We start from the raw sequence: 24,976 nt of genomic DNA on the forward strand, positions 1-24,976 counted from the left end.
GCCGACGAATTCGGGAGTGATCCTTGCACCGCTTGGGGAACATTACATAAAACTTCATTAATCACTACACTTGGGTTTTCCATCGTCTCTTCAGCTCTGGTTTTAATTTTAGTAGTTGTCCTGTCTACTTCTACTTTTATCGGTGAAGAGTCATGGGTGTGAGTATTCAAGACTTTAACTACGTTTCCAAATCTTGTGTGTATTTTCGCTTTACTCCTGCCGAGCTGATCCCATTTCCAGAACATCAAATTGCTGTCCGTTTTGCTGAATTTGTCGAAAATGAACAAATAGCCATCATGAGAAAATTTCACTTTGCCTCTCTGACTTAAAATTGTCTCCATTGTAATGGGTTTACTGAAAGAATGTAAAACTTAAAGTGATATATCGAAAGGTTAATAATTACTAACGTTTTTGTTGACAAACATCTGATTTCATAATTGGGTACTTTTGTTTGTAATTGGTAATTGAGTAATTGTCGTCATGCGTTGAAAGGTTAAAAATTACTAACGTTTTTGTTGACAAACTTTGATTTCATAGTTCGGTATTTTTGTTTACAAATAGTAGGATTGGTAATTGAGTAACTGTTGTTTCGTTTTTATTTACACTGTCTTGCAGTGTGTGTGTGTTGGACCGGTGATGAGTTGGGCCGGGTATAAGTTGGGCTGGAGATGAGCTGGGCCGGGGATAAGTTGGGCCGGAGATGAGTTGGCGGTGATGAGTTGGCTGGCGATGAGATGGCGGCGATGAGTTGTCCCATTTCGGATGAGAACACTATTTGTACGTTGCAACCATATAATATTTTGGACATTACTTCTCCTGTCTGTGTCCCTGTTCACTTGTAAAACACTTTATCAGTGAATGTCCTAAATATATGGTTGGAACATATGAAAAGTGTTTTTATGGGCCTTTATCTTAATACACACACACACGCACACGCACACACTCACGTACACATTGATAAGTCCAGCTTAAAAGCAGCTCCAGCTTTTGACCATTATTTTATTGGATATACGCACCAGAGAGGATTTTACAGTAACATAAAGGATTTATGAGAGTGCCGTGCCTATGACAGTGAACAGTGAAGTGTTAAAAAGTGAACGTATGCCATATTAGCCGTGTAATTTGGGAGTCGACAAAGGCACTTAAGCAGACGATACCCAGCTCAGTAGATTGTCTTCTTCTCAGTTTTTGCTATGGAGAACAAAAGTCTAAAGGATTTACGGAAGTTACAGAAACATCGGTGCACTAGAATCAGTGGCGGACTGGCCACGTTGCCAGCTTGCCCGATGGCAAGTGGGCCCCTTACACATTTGACCATGGAAAATTTCATTGGTGAACAAATTCTTTTCTAAATGTAAGGTTATATATATATATATATATATATATATATATATATATATATATATATATATATATATATATATATATATACATATATACATATATATATATATATATATATTATATATATATATATAATATATATATATATATATATATATATATATATATATATATATATATATATATATATATATATATGGGCCAAGGTCGAGAGAGTATAGGAGGTCTTGTCAGCGCTGAGCCAAAATAAGCCTCCTCTGCGCAGGTCAACTCAACCTCGCCTTAGGCTACCACGAGGAAGGTCCTTTATTAATTAGATGGACAACGGCAGAAATTTATGTGTTTGCAGATGATCCACACCTAGTTAATTAGTTAATTCTTTTAGAAATAACTTTTTTGACCATGGATTCATATTGCCGAATGGTATGTAGTACGTACACTCACAATGGTCCAGTTAGAGAGTTAATAAAGAGAAGCAAAGTGATCTTTGAACGGCTTTTAAACTTTCCAAAAAACATATCAATGTTATTATAGGTATGCAACAAATGACAGTTAAACTTGCCGTGCAACTGCTGTCCAAAAGTACCTATAAATCTATTGATCACTTCGGCAACTGACGAAATTTGAAGAGAAGAACTGGAAAATTACAAGCCATTTTATTTGGCTTGTTGATAATTGGTTTCATTTGTTTAACTCTCGACTTCCAACAGATGGAAAATCATCAAGAAATGCTTATGGGACTAAACCTGTAAACGCAAGACAATATCTTGCAAGACGTGACTAAAACCGGTCGAGAAATAAGATTGATGAAAAGTAAAGTGCTCTATCTTTTGTCTAACTTGCTGAAAATGGTAAAACAAAACCTAGGCATGAATTATACACTAAATCAGTCTTGGTTGGGGCACTTTTTTGGTTGCATAAGTCAAATGGGAGAGTGCGATCAGCACCCATCACCAGTTGCATTTAAACGTTGTCTCAGAGCCCACCTTTTAAGAAAAGACAGCATAATTGTAAGATCAAAGAGCAACGTTCAAAACTGCAACAGTGAAAATGTAACATCCGCCTCATTTTTCCACGTCCCTGACAAGCAAGATGCATCGTTTGAAAAAGGAAATTCTCTTCAGAAAGAACCCAGTTTATCCGCAATTTTATGTTGCTTACCATAATTTAATAAGAATGATCAAAGTGATGACTTTAAAGACCAGGAAGTTGAAGAACAAACATGGAGAGATGCCATAGAAGAAGAAGAATAAGGTTTGTAGATATATTGGCGGGTTCATTGCTTGCAAGTTTCCACTATATGAACATTTAGGAGCAAAAGTAACAAAAGGAGATGACACATGGGTTGGTGCCATAAGCTTTAGAGAGGGCAAACTAATGAAACCTAGTGTTTCTTGATCATTTGAAGTGTATGGATATGATGTTTGATTCTCACCATGTGGGGGGGGGGGGGGGGAATGCTTCAACAGCAGTAAAAGGGGTGATCATTAAATTAGCGGTTATAATTAGCAGTCACATCCAAATAACTTCAGATGCCATACATTTATTTAGAATTCGAAATTTGAACAGTCACATTAGTAGTTCAGGAAAAGCGGTGAATAAGATGAAGTTAGCGACATAACTAATAAAATAATGTTAAAATATGTGCGAGGTGTGATTTTATAGATTTGTTAAATGTGTTTAATTCTAAAAACATATAATTGTTAAAATGTTCTTTAGAACTCCCTCATGATTATTTAATATAATCAAATATTTTTACTATCTATTATTTCCTGAAGAAACAGATAATAGTATTTAATCACGGAAAAAAGAAGAGAGGAAAGGTAGGTTTTCTATAATTTCAATGTTATTTGGCGAAAATGTCCTAATGATCTCTCTTCTGATTATTCAATTTAACATCATAGAATGAAGAACCTTCATCTGACTATTGCATTAATTATCGAGTAGCTTCGAGTATTTAGAAAAATAAAACAGAGAAAGTAAAGGCAGGATTGCTATAGATTAAGTAGCCTGACTATGGTCATTGTGACGTCACGCACCTAGCCGTTTAATCCTCTACCCAGATTAAGCTGTGGTTGACAAGACCATATATTCTCTAGACCTTGGTATGGGCATGTGCTGAGGATGGACGACGAGGAGGAACCTGTTGGAGGAGGAAGATCAAGAGGGAGACAGAGAATGAGATGGCGAGATAAAGTGAAGGAAAATATGGAGAGAACAGGTTTGCGTGAGAGCGATGCAGGTGATGCCTTGATGGGTGGAGCCTCGTGAAGTCACCATTCTGACGATAATTATTGGTGAAGGTTTAAAGCCAATATACGGTACCGGCTATTTTTTTTCAGTAAACAGGTAGATAGCCAATAATAAAAATTGCTTGACATTGGATATAGCAGTTATCAAATCAAGCTTGTCTACTATGTTTTTGGTAATGTTACCAACTATTCCCTACATCTTGTCAAATCTGATTGTGACTATAAAGTAGACTGTAATTTCTTTGGAAACTTTATTTTTGGGAGTTAGACTAATAATCGAAGTGTTTTTGTATTTATTAACATATTTTGTCTGGTTTGTTCGTTATGACAATTATCAGTGGGGAGGTTCCAGAGTTCAGAAGGTGTAATGCTTTGCTTGGATCAAATTTGTATAATTCGTTCTCCTCTTCTTTTTTTCATTGTTGCCAGAGGTTTAGCCTCCGTTACGAATTATAGACCAATATCCATCGAGAAAAGGGAAGGAATGCTTGTATAGTGTACGTACGATGTGCGTTCGAAACCTTTTCTCTGAGTAAGTTGGCCCGTCTTCACAAAAAAAGGTCACTTTACAGTATAAGTACTAAATTTATTCAACCTAGTAATGCAGGAATACAGTCAACATATTTTGTGGTTTGTTCATTATGACAATTATCAGTGGGAGGTTCCAGAGTTCAGAAAGGTGTACTGCTTTGCTTGTATTTAAATTTGTATGTCATTGTTGCCAGAGGTTTAGCTTCCGTTACGTATAGCCAATCATCCATCGAGAAAGAGGGAAGGAATGCTGTCATAAGTTACGTAACGAGTGCGTTCGAAACCTTTTCTCTGAGTAAGTTGCCCACCGTCTTCAAAAAGGTCACTTTTACATTATAAGTACTAAATTTATTCAACCTACGTAATGCAGAATACAGTCAAATTTATGTGTAGATATAATATGTATTCTGAATAAGCGTTTTTTTTTTTTTTATTTTATTTATGAAAATGCCGAATAGGAAATAAAAATAAAAACAAGTTTTATTTGAGAAAAAAAACGAGTGGTTACCAGAGGCCCTAATCCCTGATAAAGTGGTTTCAATAGTTTCAAAAGCTTTTTGTTTCCCCTTCGGCTTTTTGCAAAAGGCCTTTGTTTTCCTTCCCGTCCTCCTTTCCTCCTTGGTCCTGGTCCTTCCCTCCTCCCCTCCTCCTACCCTCCTCCCTCCCCCCTCCCCTTCCCTCCTCCCTCCCTCCTCCCTCCTCCCTCCCCGCCTCCCTCCTCCTCCCTCCTCCTCCCTATTTCTCCACCTTTTCCCCCCCAACCGCTTTTTCCTACCTCCCTCAATTCCCTTTCATCAATGAATGGCCTCGTAGGTCCCAGTGTTTGGCCTTTGGCCGAGATTCTATATTCCATTCCTCATCTTACACACAAGAAATTCTTTTGGGGGGCTTTAATTTTTTTCCCTTTGGTAAAAAATCTGAACAAACTTCATCACAAACAAAAGATTCATTTATATAGAAAATAATTTTCCTCCCGGAATCTGGATCCATCAGGGACGATTTTAATTTTAAATTTAATTGTGTTCCCAAACAAAATCTGACATTGAGTGATGGGCTGAACACACCTCTCATTCAATCAATGAAAATAACAGAAATTTCTGGAGGCTTCAACCCTGTAAAGCTAAACTGTATTAAATCTACAACACGAAGATAATATATCAGTCAAGTCAATGGAGAGCAATTCTGAATGAATAAGCTCACCATTGTCTAATAGATCATTGACAGACAGTGCCCTAAAGGTGTCTCCCTACCAGAGGTCCTTTATTCCTCCCTCACACCGTTGGAGACTGTGAAGGAACAGTCTGCCGGGTGAAACCCAAAACAGCTAGTCCCAAAATAGTTAGTTCCAAAATACCTAGTCCAAACGAGCTAATTCCAAAATAGCTAGCATACCAAAATAGCTAGTGTACCAAAACAGCTAGTTCCAAAATAATTTGTTCAAAACAGTTACTTCTGACGGTATCTAAGATATTTAAAATATTAGTTTTAGTTTGACAACAGACATCAAGTGATTTGGATTTCTTTATAAGTGATCTTGCTTATTCGTCTGTTGGATTTGACTTATTTTAAATGAACAGTCCATCAACATGAAAGTGATAAAATTGCAAAAAGGATGTGATCAAATATGTCATCAGGGATATGTTTACCAAAGGGACACAACCAATAACGAAACGCAAAATTGGAGATGTGTAAAGGAACAGCTACAACTGCGGTTGATTATAGGGATAATAGTGATGTAGTTTTAGGCCAAAAGCATTCATTCACATGCACCCGATGTGCCACAGGAAAAAGCTAAGATTGCCTTCAGTATGCTAACTGAACAAGCTTCTGGTTCAACTGCCCCACCACGCAGAGTCATTGCTAACATTATGCAAAATGTTGATTGTGAAAATTCTCTTGCATGCTGAAAAGAAAAGCACTTACGAAATGCATACAACGAAAAAGGCAAAAAATGAAAGGCTACTTTCCCGAACCGAATTCACTTTTAGAGATCAATTTACCTAAAGATTTTAAAACAATTAGTATAGGGAGTGCTACAGAAAACTTTGTATGTTATGATGAAAGTGATTCCCATGAAATACTAATATTCGCAAGCAAAACTATGCTAGACATACTTGCAACTTCTGGAAACTGGATGTGTGATGGGACACTCAAAATGGTTCCACAATTATTTTATCAACTATACACGATCCATGCTATTAAAAGTGAATATTTATTTGCATGTGCCTACATTTTGCTGACAAATAAAACAAAGGAAACTTATAAAAAAGCCTTTAGTATCTTGAAACAAAAGCGCCCAGACTTACAGCCAAGCAAAATTACCTCGGAGTTTGAGAAACCAGTTATGGATGCTTTCAGATATGTCTTTGAAAATGTGGAGATTCAAGGTTGTTTCTTCCATCTTTCACAGGCAATTTGGAGGAAAATTCAAAGTATTGGTCTAACAAATACTTATGTAACCGATGCTAACTCTCGCCTTTATTGTAAATTGCTTGCTGCATTAGCATTCCTAGCCCCGATGAAATAACACAAATATTTGAAGAAGAACTGCTAGAGACACACTAGAAGATTTTCTTCAAATGGAGCAAGAAATGGAAGAAGTATACAACAGTTATTTTGAAGATACACACATAGGAAGGAAAGCCCCTAAGAACAGGAGGAAGAAGAAAGCCGCCTTTATTTTCCCCAATGAATTGGAGCGTTGAACAAAGGTCAACAGATGGTTTACCGAGAACCACAAACAAGCTTGAAGGATGGATGGCACCGAGCAATTCAGACCCTATCTAGTGTATGATGCCACGCACCCTTCCTTCCTTCCTTCCTTCCTTATGGCGGTCTTTAAGAGGCATTCAGCAGGAAGTAACTATGCAAAGAACTAGGTTGACTGCTTGTTTATCAGGCGAAAAGGAGACTCAAAAGTAAAGAAATTCAACATTTGAAATCTTACGTGGCATTAGTTACATTATCAAATATTGATTAAATATATTTATAATTTTCTAACTGATCCCTAACTGTATAAGTTTTGATGTTGCCGTTACCACATACGAATTCCTTTTTAATGTTTTATGAATTTTAAATAAAGTATATCAGATTTGTAACTGTTTTAAACCTAGCTTTTTTGTGCAGTAGCTATTTTGGAACTAGCTGTCTTGGACAAGCTATTTTGGTACACTAGCTATTTTGATGTGCTAGCTATTTTGGAATTAGCTCTTTTGGACTAGGTATTTTGGAAGTAGCTATTTTGGGCCTAGCTGTTTAGTCACGTAATCGCTGGCATGGGTTCACGAGTCAACAAAGTTTGGCATTCGATAGAGAATTAAATTTTCATAAGATGACGTGTGAAAAGTGTTATTCAATTATTAAATGCATAATAAATATTGGAGTAAGCATGAAAATATTGACCACTATCAATCAAACACTGACTGACAGGTCATTCGTTCATTTGTGAATAAAGCGATTAGATGGCACAGCTCTTAAAGAAAACTGCTTTGTCTTAATATTCTTAACGGGTAACTATTATATGTTATGTATTATTTATATTGTTCCGAACATGTTAAAAATAACTTATAATTCCCTCTATTCACTTCAGCCTTATTTATATTTTTTCGACACCTTGTTCTGTGAGCAGGGACCTTATAATAATTATATATGTGAATATATATACATATAGATTTTTTTCCTATAGTTGATTTGGAGGCACCCTAGAATGCTTGGGGGTGGGCGAGCGCCCCTCGCTAACCCCACCCTAAATGACGCCCCTGAAACACATGTCAGTACACAAAGCACTACACCCAAGAGCAAATGCAGACAGACTATACATAACACAAAAGGAAGGAGGCAGAGTGCTACTAAGAATAGAGGACTGCATCAACATCGAGAACAGAGCTCTGGGACAATATCTGAAAACCAGTGAAGACGAGTGGCTAAGGAGTGCATGGGAAGAAGAAGGACTGATAAAAGTAGAGGAAGACCCAGAAATATAATAGAGAGACAGGAGAATGAAAAACAGAACAGAGGAATGTCACAAGATCAGATATGTTTAAAGAACAACACATGGAAATCAAATCTCACCCATATGTAGGAAGTGTAATATGAAAAACTAAACCATAAACCTCATAGCAAGTGAATGCCTGGTGCTTGCACAGAACCAGTACAAAAAGAGGCATGATTCAGTAGCAAAAGCCCTCCACTCCACTGGAGACTGTGCAAGAAACACCAGCTAACTTGCAGTAATAAGTGGTACGAGCACCAACCTGAGTGATATAAAATGATCGGTCAAAGATCAGATAAGGTGATACGTGCCAATAACCCAGACATGACATTGGTTGACAAAATCAAGAAGTAAGCATCACTCATTGATGTCGAAATACCAGGGGACACCAGAATAGATGAGAAAGAAAGAGAAAAAATCGTTAAGTATCGAAACCTGGAAATAAAAGTAAGAAGTATATGGAATATATATGCCGGTGGAAAATGTACCCATAATCATAGGAATACTAGGTATGATCCCAAGATTCCTGAAAAGGACCTGGAAAAACTAGATGATGGAGTAGCTCTAGGATTCATGCAGACGAGTGTGTACTAGAAACAGCGCTCATAGTGAGAAAAGTTATGGACTCGTAAGGAAGCAGGATGCAACACGGAACCCCTAAACACTATAAATACATGCAATCCAATAGGATGAATGTGATAGACCTCCCCCAATAATAATAATAATAATAATAATAATAATAATAATAATAATAATAATAATAATAATAATAATATTTTGGTAGAAGACCCTCTTTTAGGCAAATACTGTTAAAAAGGATGGCAGAATTAAGCGAGTTGATTTTATATATTGTTTTTTCTATTTTCCTTACAATTCGCTTCTCAGGCTCAGCGATGTTTCTGAGTAACTGGCCAATATTCATATTGGGAATTTTCAAAAGTTATAAATGCTGAAGGAATCTTTTATTAGAACAAGATATCAGGTCCAGGTCATCTTGTTCTAATAAAAGATTCCTTCAGCATTTATAATTTTTGAAAATTCCCAATATGAATAGTGGCCAGTTACTCAGAAACATCGCTGAGCCTGAGAAGCGAATTGTAAGGAAAATAGAAAAAACAATATATAAAATCAACTCGCTTAATTCTGCCATCCTTTTTAACAGAATAATAATAATAATAATAATAATAATAATAATAATAATAATAATAATAATAATAATAATAAAGATACTGTGATAGGCTTCTGAATAATAATAATAATGATAGTAATAAAATCTACTTACGTGTCATAATGCAGCATGTGCAGTTTGTAGTTCCACACGCGCTGGCGTCCGTAGCGTCGCAAGAGCTGGCGCTTCCCACATCAACACACATGGATCTCAGAGATTCACAGGCGGGCGTGTCATTGCAAGCTGTGTTTGAATAGAAGAAGCAGAGATCCCGTTAACTATGGGTGTCTGTCATGCTGAGATCGGAGAGAGACTTGAACGACGACGCAGAGCTACGTCGATCTTTGCTCTCACATTTTCATTGAGTGGCTTGAAACGGAAGAAAGAGGTAGGTCTAGTGAATACCAGGACCGACTAAGTCGGTGTAGTACCTCATGTGGTGCACTGTAGGCATTACTGAAAGGTCTTTGCAGTGGCCCCTCATTCATTCCTTTTACTGTACCTCCGTTCAAATTCTCTTTCTTGCATCCTTTCCTAACAATTGTTTCATATTGCAACAGGTAGGATTTCCTCTTTATACACCTTTCCAACTGTTTTACCATCAATTCCCCTTCCAGTGCTGAATGACCACATAGGTCCCAGCGCTTGGCTTTTGGCCTCACACGGGCCCACCGCAGTAGGACCCAATCACTACTGGTCGAACCATTAAGATATTTGACCTTCCTTCTTCGCCATCACATTAACAGGCATCAATTTCTTTTTAATGACAGTCAATAGTAACCTCATTCTTTATCAGTGTCAGTTATTTAAAATATACAGCCTCATATGTCACAATTGTAAGTTAATTCTTCTATCGATGGCGATGGTATATAAAGCTTGCACACACACACACACACACACACACACACACACACACATATATATATATATATATATATATATATATATATATATATATATATATATATATGTATTGTATGTATGTATATGTATGCATATGCATAAGATTATGCATATGTGATTGTAAATGGGAAATCCACTTTCGCCTGTTCTTTCAAATTTATATATGGAATATTTTGAACGCCTGTACATCCCATAGATTTCCAGTTTCCTGTGACATGGTACTGTTATGTAGATGATATTTTAGCCATCATACCCAAAGATTTGGATGTAAATAAAATTTGGCTCAACTAAATGATCAAGTCCCTTCTATTAAATTTACACTTAAGTTAGAGAAAGATAATTGTTTATATTTTTTGGACATATATATTAAAAGGGAATCTTTTAATTGTAAATTTAGTATTCATAGCAAAAAGACAAATAATTTGACGTATGCACACTATAATTCAGGATATAAATATTTCTTCGAGCCTTGCGAATAATCAGTCCTGAGTTTGTAGATGAAGAATTCAAAGACATCAGAAAAATAGAAACAGATTTGTACTATGGATCCGATATCATGGATATTTGTTACATTAAAGCTATCAAGACCTTCTATGAAAAATCGGAAAGTTAAAAAGAAGTGCCCTTAAACACCCTTTGTCTGCCACATTTTATTGGATTTGAGGCTGTAAAACCTTTTTTAAAATTGTTTGATACCAATGTATAATAACGTAAAATAAACATGCTTATAAAAAATAGCCCATGAAAAGATAGCAATATTGTATACAAAATTCCACGTATGGATTGTTATCTATTTTACTTAGGCCAGACCGGTAAAGAAATGAACGCCAGATTAAAGCACCACAAATACTCAGTAAGAACAGACCAGGAAAATAATGCTTTAGTTTTACATTTAGTGAAAAGTCCCACGGAATACATTGGACGCAAAGCCAAATATTTTCACGTTGTAACGAAACTATTTGAAGGAGCTGTTAGAATCTGATTTGATTCAGTTAACCTGGGTGAATCATTTTAATGAAAGTCAAGGACTATTATCCTCTGACCCGGTCATAAAACATAAGAAGGAATTGAAAGATATAATAAAGAGGATTACTAATAAGTAGATTTCGAATCTAATCTGTTGACCGCTCTGTGACCTCCCAACCTTTTTGTATTTCCTTATGACTTGTACCCACCAATTATATAGGCCCTTGATTCTGTATACCTTTAGTTGCTGTGACAATGGCTTGGTAATAATACGAAAGCACTTAGTATATCCTGTGTTTCAATTTTCCTTCTTGGCTGTAACTTTGTTTCGTATCATGATCACGATTTTTATTTCTTCATGACTTAAAATCAAACATATAATAATATATAATATACATACATACACATACACACACACACACACACACACACACATATATATATATATATATATATATATATATATATATATATATATATATACGATTAAATGAGCCTGTTTAAAAAAAATTCTGGTGAAAAGTTTCATTTTGGAGTTGATTATCGCATTGCATTTGAAGGAGATCTCTAAGAATTTTGAAAGCGTTCTAGAAGATTTTCAAAGGCGCTAAAGTTGAGAATGGATTTATATTATAAACTGGAAGAATTGTTTCATTTTCAGAGGCCTTCAGGCCTCTCCATATCTTCATTTGAAATCAGTATTGAAATCTCAGCTTTAACTCACTTTCGTGTTATCCCCTCTCACTTGGTGCCTTCAATGGGAGGAAGGTTTCTAAGAACGAGCAAAAAGAAAAGATGGCCATCCGAGTTGACCCATTAAGAAGATTTATCTGTTCTTTAGGAGTATAGGCTCCATAGGGGCTTAGTGCCGTCAGTGAACCTCACGCGGGTACTGTAGGCATGACCTAAGGTTATTGACAGCGTCCTTGCCATGGCGGCCCCCGACTCATAGGAAACTGACTCATAGGGCTTCTTCTTCTTCTTCTTCTTCTCCTTCAACTGCAAAAAGCTTCCTGAACTTTTCACCGTCAGTTTCCATTGCAGCGCTAAACGACCTCACCATAGGTCTCTTTGGCTTGCTTCCCCTTGGGCCAGAATTCCAAATTCACTTCCTATAACACACACACACACACACACACGCACACACACACACACACATATATATATATATATATATATATATATATATATATATATATATATATATATATATATGTGTGTGTGTGTGTGTGTGTGCGTGTGTGTGTGTTAGTGAATTACATATCGTGTCTTGCTTGGAGACAGATTGAGCTGTAGATGCAGCCTTCTTGAATGATGGAATCTGATGCGTATGCATTTTTAATCTGGAGGCTGTCCGTACTGTTGCCAGGGGGAGTTTGGGGTGTGTTGAGTATGTACATTCGTTTGTACGGATGTCACAGGTCTAACCGACCGAGGCACTTTGGGAAAGACACATTCCTTTTGTGATAGGAAAGAGGACAGTTGAGTAAATGCCAGGTGTCAGGAGAAAACCCCATCTTGAAGGTATGGCACTTATTTTAAATGACTTAGAAACAGTTGCCTTTGAAAAGAGAAGTGTGAAATGTATCTCTTTACTTAATATTGCCTTTGAAAAGAGAGAAGTGTGAAGTGTATCTCTTTACTTAATATTATGTTATTTATCTTTATTACAGATGGGCTCTATTCCATGATATTAGAGACAGGATTCTCTATCTTGACTAATACAATGAAACAATTGACATTTTGGGTCTGGGAGTGAATACTTAGCCAGGAGAGTGGAATGATAACTTAATAGTTTTCTTTGTGGGGCAGACTTGGGTTTTTATCACTATGACTTATTAATAATTTTGTTCTATTTTATGTTCATCTGCTTTGGGTAATAAATAGTATATTTTTGTATTTATGTGAGTTTAATAGCCTAATGACATGTTTGCAGATAGAGGGCGCTCGCTGTCAACAGGTAAGGGTTTCCAGATTGTGTAGTTTTGTCAAAAGGGGGGTTATAGGCTGTAGGTACGCTAACGAAGAGACTGGTAACTAGTTAGACATATATTTTTTGGTAGAAAAAGGGGTTACAATCATGTCACAGGCAACTCGGGGCTCTTTTTGCTGATTCAATGGTTTGGTGTGGTGTTGAAAGCATCGGATATCTCTCTGCATCTCAGTGTTAGCCATTTGGTAATTCATGAAAACCAGTGTTTTAAAACGTGAAGGGAAAAAGTTTAGTTTTTGACATATTAAGGTATTCCTCGAGTGTGGTGAACAGGCTATGCATATTTGTGATGCATATACGAATTCGGTTTCCAGTCATATGAAGATGTGAGTGTATTTTCAAGTTTTCTTTCTTATTTTCTCCTTTTTATAATTTTTTTTTTTTGTATTCTTTTTTGTTTGTGGCAAATTTACTTGAAGGGGTTTTTGTTTTGATGTCTCTCGAAATTCGACGGACATGGTAATGATGTGAGCGAGGGTTTTGGTTGTGAGTCATGCCCTGAGAGAGAGAGAGAGAGAGAGAGAGAGAGAGAGAGAGAGAGAGAGAGGGGTGGGGGGAGGCGAGAGTTTGTGTCTGTGGGTCTGGGCGTCGCTGGTTTGGATCGCTTAGTAAGCATTTTGCATCTTTTTTCCTTTTTCTATCCCCTCCCTATTCTTTTGTTGTTGCTTTCATGGGATGATATACTGGGCGCGGGGCACGTTTGTTTTTTGTCATCCATTATTGGGGGAAAATTAGTATTAATTTTTCTGGATTGGGTTTTGTGTGTATATAAATACATTGATGGTATTGAGATCGGGGAATCTTATAGAACAGAAGAGCTTCCTGAAAGAGAGCAAAATGGCGCATACTAAGAGTACCAAAACGCTACTACATCACATAACGAACGTGAGTGCGGGCGTGAGCCGAGTGCGGGCGTGAGCCCCATTCAGGGGAATGGTAGATGGTGTGCTATCCCAACCAGTGCAAATATTTATTGAAGGTGTGAATAATTATTTAGCCGGAAAGAACGTAACGAATGATATAGAGGCGTTTAGAGAGGCGAAAGCTTTGCTAGATTTCAATAGAGGCAATCTCTCCCATCGTTACAGGAGTTTCCAATTTGCAAAATGTCGCACCTGGACTGATTTGTAAGCATTTTTGAAAACAGCTTATGGCTCAAAGGAACACGGAGATATGGTGACGGACCTTCGGGGTCTTTATAAACTATAGAAGGGCACTAATAGCCTCATAGAACATAGCTCAAAACTTTTTGACTCAGTGGCAGATTGGGTAGGAAAACTGAAAACATCTAAATGGGTTACAGGAAGTAGTGTCTCACTTGAGAATATTCATTTTATGCCCAAATTGAGAAACATATGTCTAAATGTCCCACTGTAGATAGTACAATTTTTAATGGGACAGGCTCGGGGGATAGGGTGCAAAGAGACACAGAATTTTCTCCTCCCCATCTGTGTGCAAAAGTTGAATATAACAAAAGATCGATTGATCAAAGACAACAGCAGTTGCGCTGTTTCAACTGCAATAAACCAGGGCATCCAAAGAAATTGTGTAGGGTTAAATATTGTAGAATGTGTAAGAGTACCGATCATTATTGGCAATCTTGTCCGTCTCAGATATGGAGAGATGCGAGGCCCACACCTCGAGGTTCTGGTAATTATAATGTGAGAACTTCTCAGGCAGGTCAAACCAGAGGGCAAAGGGATCAGCAAAATTTTTGGAAGGCTGATCAACAAAAAGGGTACAGGTGATTGGTACGTGCCATTGTGGTTTTGTGGGGGACACCCCAGAGCCCAGGCCTATAGTTTATGGAACAGTAGGGGATGTCGATATCCCAATATTTATAGACTCAGGAGCTTCTATAAATTTAATGGACTATAATTTGTATCAATCCATGTTTTCAAATTACCCTTTGCAACCTTCAACGGAGACGGTGTGTGATGTGCAAGCCCATAGATTAAATACCCTGGGTTGTGTTCAAATACAGTTTACTCTCGGTGACAAAGTACTAACAGAACCATTTTTGGTAATGAAAGGAATTGCATTGGGCAACAGACTTTTGCTGAGTCATCCTGCATGTAGGAGACAAGATTTCGATCCATGCGGGTGTTAATGGGATAACAGTCAGAATACCTGGTGCTTTTCTGCCTTATGAGGACGTGATTAGAATGGAGGACATGGACATTATTGAAAAAGGAGATGTGTTCGGTGATATTAATGGCGGTGATACGAGTGTTACGGAGAAAAGTAATATTAAAACCCACGTTGGCGATATGGGAAATGATTGCGGGGATTCTATCGGAGTTCACGTTGATAACAATGGTGGTGATGATATTTTGGATTGGGATGTTGATATTAATATTGATGTTATTTCTGATACTAACAATGCTGGGGATGATACTGAGGGTGGTAATGTGTATGGGCTGGTGGAAAGGGGAGATATTAACCACAAATATAGAGGTGTTTTATCCAAAGATATTAAGTTACTGCCTGGTTCGAAGACTATGGTAAAAGTTAAATTGAAGGAAATGAGAAAACCCACAGATGTGTGTGTTATTGAAAATAGCGAGAGGCTTAGAGGGGTTATTAGCACGGCATCGGTGAACAGTGTATCCATGGATAGGACCACGTGGTTGGAGTTACTAAACTGTAATGATACAGTTAGGAGAGACCAGAAGAATACATATATATTGGATTTCCAAGATTGGAGTCGTGATACTGGTTCAGCTGGGTCTTTAAGTCAGTTAGGGGAAACCTGAGTTTTCAGAGGCAGAAATGCAATCAAGGAAACGGACATTTAGAGAACATTTAGCTAATGCGGATTATAGCGAACATGTTGGGGATTTGGGGATACGGTAGCGTTAAATGGGGATAAATTGGGGTTGACTAATGTGTTAGAGCATAAGGCTTAAATTAGCGGGGTTGAAAATTAAGCTAGCCAAGTGTTTGTTCATGAAAAAGCAAATTACATATCTAGGCCATGTCATATCTAAGGAAGGGGTAAGAGTAAATGACGATAAAGTCAAAGCAATGGTGAATTTTCGCACCCCCAGATCAAAGAAAGAGATTAAGTCATTCCTGGGTATCGCCGGATTCTTCAGGAGGTTTGTGAAAGGGTTCTCTAATATAGCAGCTCCCCTAACAGATGTATTGCGGGAAGACATTCAATTTCAATGGAAGGAACCCCAGGCAGAGAGTTTTCAAAAGCTCAAGGACGCGCTAATGAATCCCCCTGTTTTGAAGTTTCCAGATTTTTGCAAACCTTTTACATTAGTGACTGATGCAAGCCAGGAAGGTATAGGTGCTTGCCTTATGCAAAAGTTTGATGGGAAATTCCATCCCATAGCATTTTATAGCAGGAAGATCAGGACAAAGGGCAGCAATGAGAGATCAATGGCTACCATAGATAAAGAAGCCTTTGCAATAGTGTCGAGTTTGGTTCATTTTAAAATGTTACTGATGGGGAATAAAGTAGTACTTACAGGCCACAAGCCATTATTAGATCTATTTAATAAACTTGATTAGTCGCCTAAAAGAGCTCAATGGTTTTTAACTATTAGAGATTTTGATGCAAAGCTCAAATATATAGAGGGCAAATTTAACGTAGTTGCTGATGCTCTCAGTAGAAGTTTTCACAACACGGATTGATTCCAAGTTGCGCAAGTCACTAGCGAGGCTATACAATGGGATATATCTCTCATAGAGCAAAGGCAAGATGAAGACGAGATTCTAGCAGATGCAAAAGTGTTTCTTAGAGGGGAATTAGTTAGGAAACGTTATAAGTTGCCTTTTTCGGGTTTGGAGATAGAAGGTAATGTATTGGTTAGGAAAATTAGATATAAATTGAGAACCAGATACGACACAGATCGTAATTCCGAAAGTCCTAATTCCAGTGGTTTTGGATATAGTTCACTGCAGGTTTGGTAGTCCATACTTAGGAATAGAAAAGACGTATGATGAGGTTCGTGCTAAATACATTTGGAAAAACATGGGGAAAGATGTGGAAAATTTTGTAAGGAATTGTATGGTGTGCAACGCATGTAAGCCTGCAAGGATAACTTCATGCAAATTAGGATCATATCCTATACCGAATAGACCTTTTCAGAGAATACATATGGATATCCTAGGGAATTTTTGTGAGTCTAGGTATGCGAACAAGTACTTGTTAGTGATAATAGATGAACTTACAAGGATAGTAGAAATTTTCCCACTTAAGCATAAAACGGCTGAAGAAGTAGCCATAGCGTTTTTCAATGGTATCATTTGCATATATGGCTCACCCAAAGTTCTATTGACCGACAATGGTAGAGAATTTGTGAACAAAACTTTGGAATGTTTAGCGGAAGTCATGAGGATACAGAAAGTAACAATTATTCCATACAGACCTGAGGCTAATGGGTTGTGTGAACGAGCAAACAGGAAAGTGGTCGAGGCTCTCAGGAAAACTGTAGGTGGTAATGATAAGAATTGGGACAGATATGTTGATGTTGTTAGACATAGTATTAACACTATGGATAGTGATTCCATTAAAATGTCCCCACTTGAAGCTTTGTTTGGTTGTCCAGCAGCACGAGGCACATTTGATTTGCTAACTATACCTCATCATGGGGAGGATACGATCGAGGCGTTGGTATCCACAGTGAGAGAGAGACATGCTTGTCTCAGTCGTAATCTCGAATCCACAACCAGAGATATGGTACAGAAGAGTAATAGTAAAACATCTGATCCCAATATCAATGTTGGAGACAAGGTATTTTTAAAACTTAATGTGAGAAATGAACTAAATTACAAATTAGGCCCGAAGTTTGAAGGTCCTTTTAAAGTCATTGAAGAGAAAATTAGGAACAGATTTGTAGTCCTAGAGGAAAAAACAGGTTGGTTGAGGTTAACATATATTTCGAAATTGAAAAGAATTGGTTGTGGTGATTAATATATTGTCATGCATTGCATTTTTTTTTTTTTTTTTTTCTTGCTGTCTGTTTCTTTTGCAATTTGGTGGCGAAATGCTTTTACTTTTTTTCTATTTCATTTCCCTACTGTTTTTTTTTCTTATCATGCGCAAATCTGCGGCGTTTTGGCATAAGATTTCGGGGTTAATATTTTACATGGGAAGTTGTTGGAAATACGGCAAATTTTTGTTTTAGCTGAGAAACGTGATGATAAACATGTGATAATTCCAGTGTGTATGATATTTGGGGCTGAATATCTGTGGTTTTACAAGCCGAATAGGTGACATTGGGGTTTTATATAATTGGGGTAATGTCGTGGGGAGTTATGATTTAAGGACAATTTTTTTGGGGGGGCACCTTGGTGATATCCTGATGATAAGTTTGTGGAATGTGATTATATGGTGTCAGTATAGAATTTTTTTTGGAGAATAAGGGTTTCTGGCATTGCAAGTCTGACTAGACAAATCTGTAGTGCGGTTTGAAGCACCTGAGGTGTTCACAGGTGGATTTTTGCTAATAATGCTGTGATGAATCCGGTTGCTTATTTTTCCCTTTGGATTTGATTACTCGGAGATTTGCACTATTCTCGTGGATGTTGACTATGGCATTCCACGAAAATGTATCATGTAAGGGAATTGTTTTCCGGTCATTTCTGGTCGATGGGATTGCTGCGGTAGCAAATTCCTTTAACGGTACATTCCGTTTTGGGAAAGATATTGAATTATGTTTCTTCTTCTCTTATGTGCGCTGTGTAATGGGGGAAAGTTCACTTATTATTGTTGTTATTGTTTTTTTCCTTTTTTCTTTTTTTTCTTTTCTTACGAGAGATGTCGTAATTGGTGTTAAGCTCTAAATAGCATTTCTATTTTAGATAGGAGATATAATTTGTCGGGGTATGTGAGTTAGATAGAAGGGGTGTTTGGCATTATATTTTATGGAGGTTAGTTATATAAACAATAAAAGGGGTTTTTGCTGTTAGACATTATGGGTTCTGTTTTGATAGTGTGTTTGTCAGATATGGGATTATTTGTGAGGATTCAGTGGGTAAAGATTATATTTTGTTTAGTGAGGATTTTTTAATATTTGACTAGGAGATTGAGTATATTAATTAATGACGGATTTGTGGGGTAAAGCAAGACTTTAGTTATTTTATGATCATGTAGACTTTTTAAATACAGACACACAATGACTTTAGAGAATTCCCAACTTTACGTGATGGTGACGATGAAACGGCTTGGTTCTACGATACCAGAGGTCGAGTCGAGTCTACACACGAATGGCGATTCTATGGATTGCCTTTGCAACTGATGAGATGTCGTCGCTATATCATCTCAGGATACGTTCTGGGATAAATCAGGAATCTACAATCTTCTATGAGGCGGGTGCGTGTAGCACTTGCATGGAAGTCACGGGATATTTCCTTGACAACGGGGTGGTGACCACGTTTCCTTCAGTAGAAAATGTCGAATCTACAGTTTCGCGACGAGGGGGTGTTGGATACACTCACGAGGGTCGCAGACGCTGAATAATGGCTCGTGCTGAGTTGTTTCGAGTTGGTTTACGTACTCGACCAGCACTACAACTATTCGTCGAGTTCTGCTTTTCCTAGTGACGAGGATGAGCTTTTCATCAATGAACGTTACACCATTCCAATAATAGTGATCATGCAAGGTATTATACTGATCACAATTTGTGCGCTAGGAGTTCTTAAGTTCTGTGCATTCGGCGAGGCACAAGGGCTCCAGCAACGGATGTAGCCCTAAATCATGTGGCAAATTGATACATTGTGCATTAGTTGCTGATGTGGTGTGCGACAGAAGTGCACAAAGGACATAGGTGGTCGAGCCATCTTACAAATGTGTGATGTGTTAGTGAATTACATATCGTGTCTTGCTTGGAGACAGATTGAGCTGTAGATGCAGCCTTCTTGAATGATGGAATCTGATGCGTATGCATTTTTAATCTGGAGGCTGTCCGTACTGTTGCCAGGGGGAGTTTGGGGTGTGTTGAGTATGTACATTCGTTTGTACGGATGTCACAGGTCTAACCGACCGAGGCAATTGGGGAGACCACATTCCTTTTGTGATAGGAAAGGGAGAGGACGGTTAAAGTAAACGCCAGGTGTCGGAGAAAAACCCCATCTTGAAGGTATGGCACTTATTTTAAATGACTTAGAAACAGTTGCCTTTGAAAAGAGAGAAGTGTGAAATGTATCTCTTTACTTAATATTGCCTTTGAAAAGAGAGAAGTGTGAAGTGTATCTCACTTTACTTAATAATTGTGTTATGTATCTTATTATAGATGGGCTCTATTCCATGATATTAGAGACGGGATTCTCTATCTTGACTAAATACAATGAAACAATTGACATTTTGGGTCTGGGAGTGAATACTTAGCCAGGAGAGTGGAAATGATAACTTAATAGTTTCTTTTGTGGGCAGACTTGGATTTTTATCACTATGACTCATTAATCATTTTGTTCTATTTTATGTTCATCTGCTTTGGGTAAAAAATAGTATATTTTTGTATTTATGTGAGTTTAATAGCCTAATGACATGTTTTGCAGATAGAGGGCGCTCGCTGTCAACAGGTAAGGGTTTCCAGATTTGTGTAGTTTTTTTGTCAAAAGGGGGGTAAGATATAATTATTTATATATATATATATATATCTATATGATATATAGTATATATATACTTATATATATTATGTATGTATATATATATATTATATATATAATGTAAAATATATGTATATATATATATATATATATATATATATATATATACATATATATATATATATATAGATATATATATATATATATATATATATATATATGGTATATACATATATGTATGTATATACATATATTATATATATATATATATAATATATATATATAGTATATATATATATATATATATATATATATATTATATATATGTGTGTGTGTGTGTGTGTGTGTGTGTGTGTGTGTGTGTGTGTATACGTATATATATATATTATATATATATAATATCTATATATATATATATATATATATATATATATATATATATATATATATATATACTATAGATATATATATATATTAGTTTTCCTTGTTTTTCTTTCAGCAGGACTAGAAAAAGACTGAAATGTTTGCAGGATTTCTTTCACTCACAGTTTTGTCTTCTTCGAGTTGTAGTGATGTCCTCCATTAGACACGGGATTTACTTACTCTGAAATAAAAAATGTAAAAAATTAAATTATAAAAATGGGCGTCACCTGGTATTCAGACAGTTATTGTCTCAAGTTAATTGCAGAAACAAGAGATGTCGCTTATGAAAAGAGAATGGAAAAAGTAGTATTAGGGTAATAAAGCATCGAAATGAAACTGACAAAACAGAGGAGAAGAAACTGGACGTAGCAGAGAGGAGAATGTGAAGAAGAAGAAGAAGAAGAAGAAGAAGATGATGATCGTATCCGGACTATTATTAGAAAACAGTTGTTCGAAAACCAATTGTTCGATTTAGTAATTGTTCGAACCAACATTTTACGAGCAATTCTTCGAAAACAGTTGCCTCAATAATACTCTAATTATTAATGAATACTTTGTTGATTCTCAAAGCTTGTATTCCAGGAAAACTCAATAGATTTTTTGTAGTTTAGAGGATACACCCTTTGCAAAAAAGACATGGCTGAATTTATTCAGAGCGAGAAAGGAAGAGACATGCTACTGATGGACGGATTCATATATGTGAAGGACAAGCAAGTAAAGTCCGAGATCTACCAGAGATGCCAATGTTTTGCGGAAAAGTGTAAAACGCGCACAATAACAATTGATGGCACGATCACTTCTACTAACGGTGAACATAATCACTCAGGAAATTCAACAAATGTTGAAGTACAGAAGTTTTTGGATAAAGTGAAGACTGACGCAAAAAAAAACCGAGATTATCCTCATTATATCACGTCTAACACATCTTCAGAATTAAGTCGTTGTGTTGCAGCCGCTCTACCGCAAACCTGCAGCATAAAACAAACAATTCGTCGAGTGAGGCAGGAAGAGCTTTGTGGATATTATCGAGTGTTACACAAGGAAAAAGAAATGCGGGAAGTCTGCAGAACGCTTCAAGTCGCTTACTGATAAATTCTTCGAGTATCAGAATGTGATCGATTATTTACGTGCCATTTCACATCGCTTTAGTTTGTAAACTTACAGATATTTTGTTTTTTATCAAAACTTATTTTTTATCTTGTATTACTCAGAAATAAAATCATGTCAATTTTATTTTTATATATCCTTTAATATTATTTTTTTTTATTCTCATAACAAAAAACTAAATGAGTGTTTATAAAATAAATATTTTCGAGCAGTAGCTTTTCGATTAGATAGACCTATGTATAGATAGAAAAAATAAAAAATAAATAAAATGAAATGTGTAAGGAGCAAATAAGTAAAAAAGAAATAAATTATTTTTATACTCATTAAAAAAAATTAGTCTTCATGAAAAAATATTTTCGAACAATTGTTAATTCGAACAACTGTAGAATCGAACAATTCATTTTCAAAAAACTGTTTTCGAAAAAATATTTTTGAACATTTGCTTTCGAATAATTGTCTGGCGTAAGGAACGATAGAAGATGATGATTGATAGGATTAGGAACGAGGAGATCATCAGAGGCTCAACAAAGGCGGTTGAAATATCGAAGAAAGTGCGGGAGGGAGGGAGGGAGGGAGGGAGGGATAGTGCGGCCACCTTTGATTAACAGAAACGGTTGGAAGACAATATTGGGAGGAGGCACAGATCCTATGTTGATGGAAGAGCAGGCTAGAAGGAGGAGAACAAGAACAAGACGAGGAGGAGGACGACCAAGAAAGAGACGGAAGGAGAGACTGAGGGACGAGGACTTCAGAGAGAGAGAGAGAGAGAGAGAGAGAAGAGAGAGAGAAAAGGGACTTTATGAAGCAGAAGCACACCACAGATGTAGAAGAAGGAAGAGGTTCATCCTTATAGAAACGGATCTAAGCTTAGAAGAAGAGGAAGAAGAAGAAGAAGAGAGAAGAAGAAGAAGAAGAAGAGAAGAAGAAGGAAGAAAATTGAAAGCTTTGACGTTTTGTTCCCGTGAAAGAAGAGTAACCCTCACTCATTTATACATCATATCAAGACACTAACATGAGAATGTGATGAGAATGTGGTGTCGAAGAAACCCCTTTCAGTGCCAAATTCCATTTCCAAAGCTTCTATTTCTCCTCTTCTTTCTTTTCTCATATGTGAGCAACAATCGTGTTCAGAATCTCAGCTAAGAAATGTGCCGAGAGCATCGTTTCAGAAAAAAACCCGAATCATATCCCACGATATTTTCAAGCTGTACAAATGTCAAAGATGTTGACAGTTCTTTCATAATGGGTCAAAGATTAAAGCTTTTTAGAAACAAATTTTTTTTCAACTTAAAAGAAACGCTTTCGAAATTGCGACAGAGAGAGAGAGAGAGAGAAGGGAGAGAGAGAGAGAGAGAGAGAGATAGAGAGAGAGAGAGGAGAGAGAGAAATATATATATATATATATATATATATATATATATAATATATTATATATATATATATATTTCCATATATTTATTCTTGTCTTTGAAATCTAAAGCAGAGGAAATTTACTTTTCATGTTTCTCCCAGTTTAAGTTAGAATATGTCGATGAAGGGAACTAAATTGATGAACAAATGATTCTTCAACAACTTATTTTCTTTTTCCCATTTTACCATCGACTCATTTTGACTTTGACGGGGAGAAACATGAAAGGTAAAACTCCTTTGCTTTAAATTTCAACTTTAAATTTCAAAGACAAGAACCAAATATAGTGGATAGAGTAAAATAGCTCCTCAGTAAATCTCTCTCTCTCTCTCTGTCGAAATCTTGAAACCATTGCCTTTAAGCTGTAGATTTTCTCACAAAAGTCTCATTCTTTGACCCATTATGGAAGAGATGTCAACAGCTTTTAAACTGACAGTGTTTGAAATCACCCCTTATTCGATGTCTGGCAACATAAGCGAACGGCATATGAGAGAAGCCCTTCACAACAACTGACAGACAGACAGAAAACAGACAGTCATAGAAATATTTACCTGACAGACGCAGCCGGAAACTAGCAGGGATGCTATGACCAGAAAAACGCCGCAAGTCTTCATTGTTAGAGGGAAGAAGAAGACGAAGTAGAACGACTGAACTGACTTGTTCTTCGGAGCTGCTGCGATGAATCCACTCTTCCTGATGATGGTTTGCCTGCGACTGCTGGCGTTTATGGCCTCTCTGCGGCAAGGGCTGGCTGGCCGTCGGAGTCAAAGCATAATTATAACCCTGGCACAAATGACGTAGCAGCAGCTGTGAACATTACAATATGTATAAGCTAACTTGCGTGGGCTTATAACACTGGCCTGCGGTGTTTTCAAGGTCTAACATATAATACCTGATTTTAGGCCAGCTTTCTTATAACTGTATCCAAAGATCATGCTCATTTTACTCAATCAGACTAAGTTAATGAAATATGAGCACACTGAAAATATCCTCAATTCCGATCTATTTGTAGGTGAATGAAACACAATATTGAAAATATTAGTCTGATTTATTCACAGAAGGCTTTCAAAATATTTTGAATAGATAGCAAGAAGAGTAATAACTGAACTTAAGGAAAGAGCTACTGATGCATGAACGGTCTCTTCAGGAACTTCCGTTTGTGCTGAGCAGACTCCACATCCCTCTTCAGGCACCAGCAGTAGTCGGCCAGAAAGTTGACATTCCATCGGCCTTGGTAGCGTTCCTCCATAACACCAATATCTTGGTGAACTTAAGCGCTCACCCTGTTCTTCACTGAAGTCTCCACAATTCTCTGGAAAATAGTCCA

General features: G+C 36.9%; 1 long non-coding RNA gene across 1 annotated transcript; it reads right to left on the reverse strand.

Moving 5' to 3' along the window:
- Positions 1–9,400: 9,400 nt before the first annotated feature.
- On the reverse strand, positions 9,401–24,388 carry LOC135199153 (uncharacterized). The gene is made up of 3 exons (XR_010310933.1): positions 24,201–24,388; positions 21,258–21,315; positions 9,401–9,529 (listed from the first exon to the last, which is right to left on the reverse strand). It is a non-coding gene; the product is annotated as an uncharacterized LOC135199153 (long non-coding RNA).
- Between the last annotated feature and the right edge of the window lie 588 nt (positions 24,389–24,976).

The sequence above is a fragment of the Macrobrachium nipponense genome, chromosome 25 (genome assembly GCF_015104395.2).
Source record: "Macrobrachium nipponense isolate FS-2020 chromosome 25, ASM1510439v2, whole genome shotgun sequence".
NCBI classification, from domain to species: Eukaryota; Metazoa; Arthropoda; class Malacostraca; order Decapoda; family Palaemonidae; genus Macrobrachium; species Macrobrachium nipponense.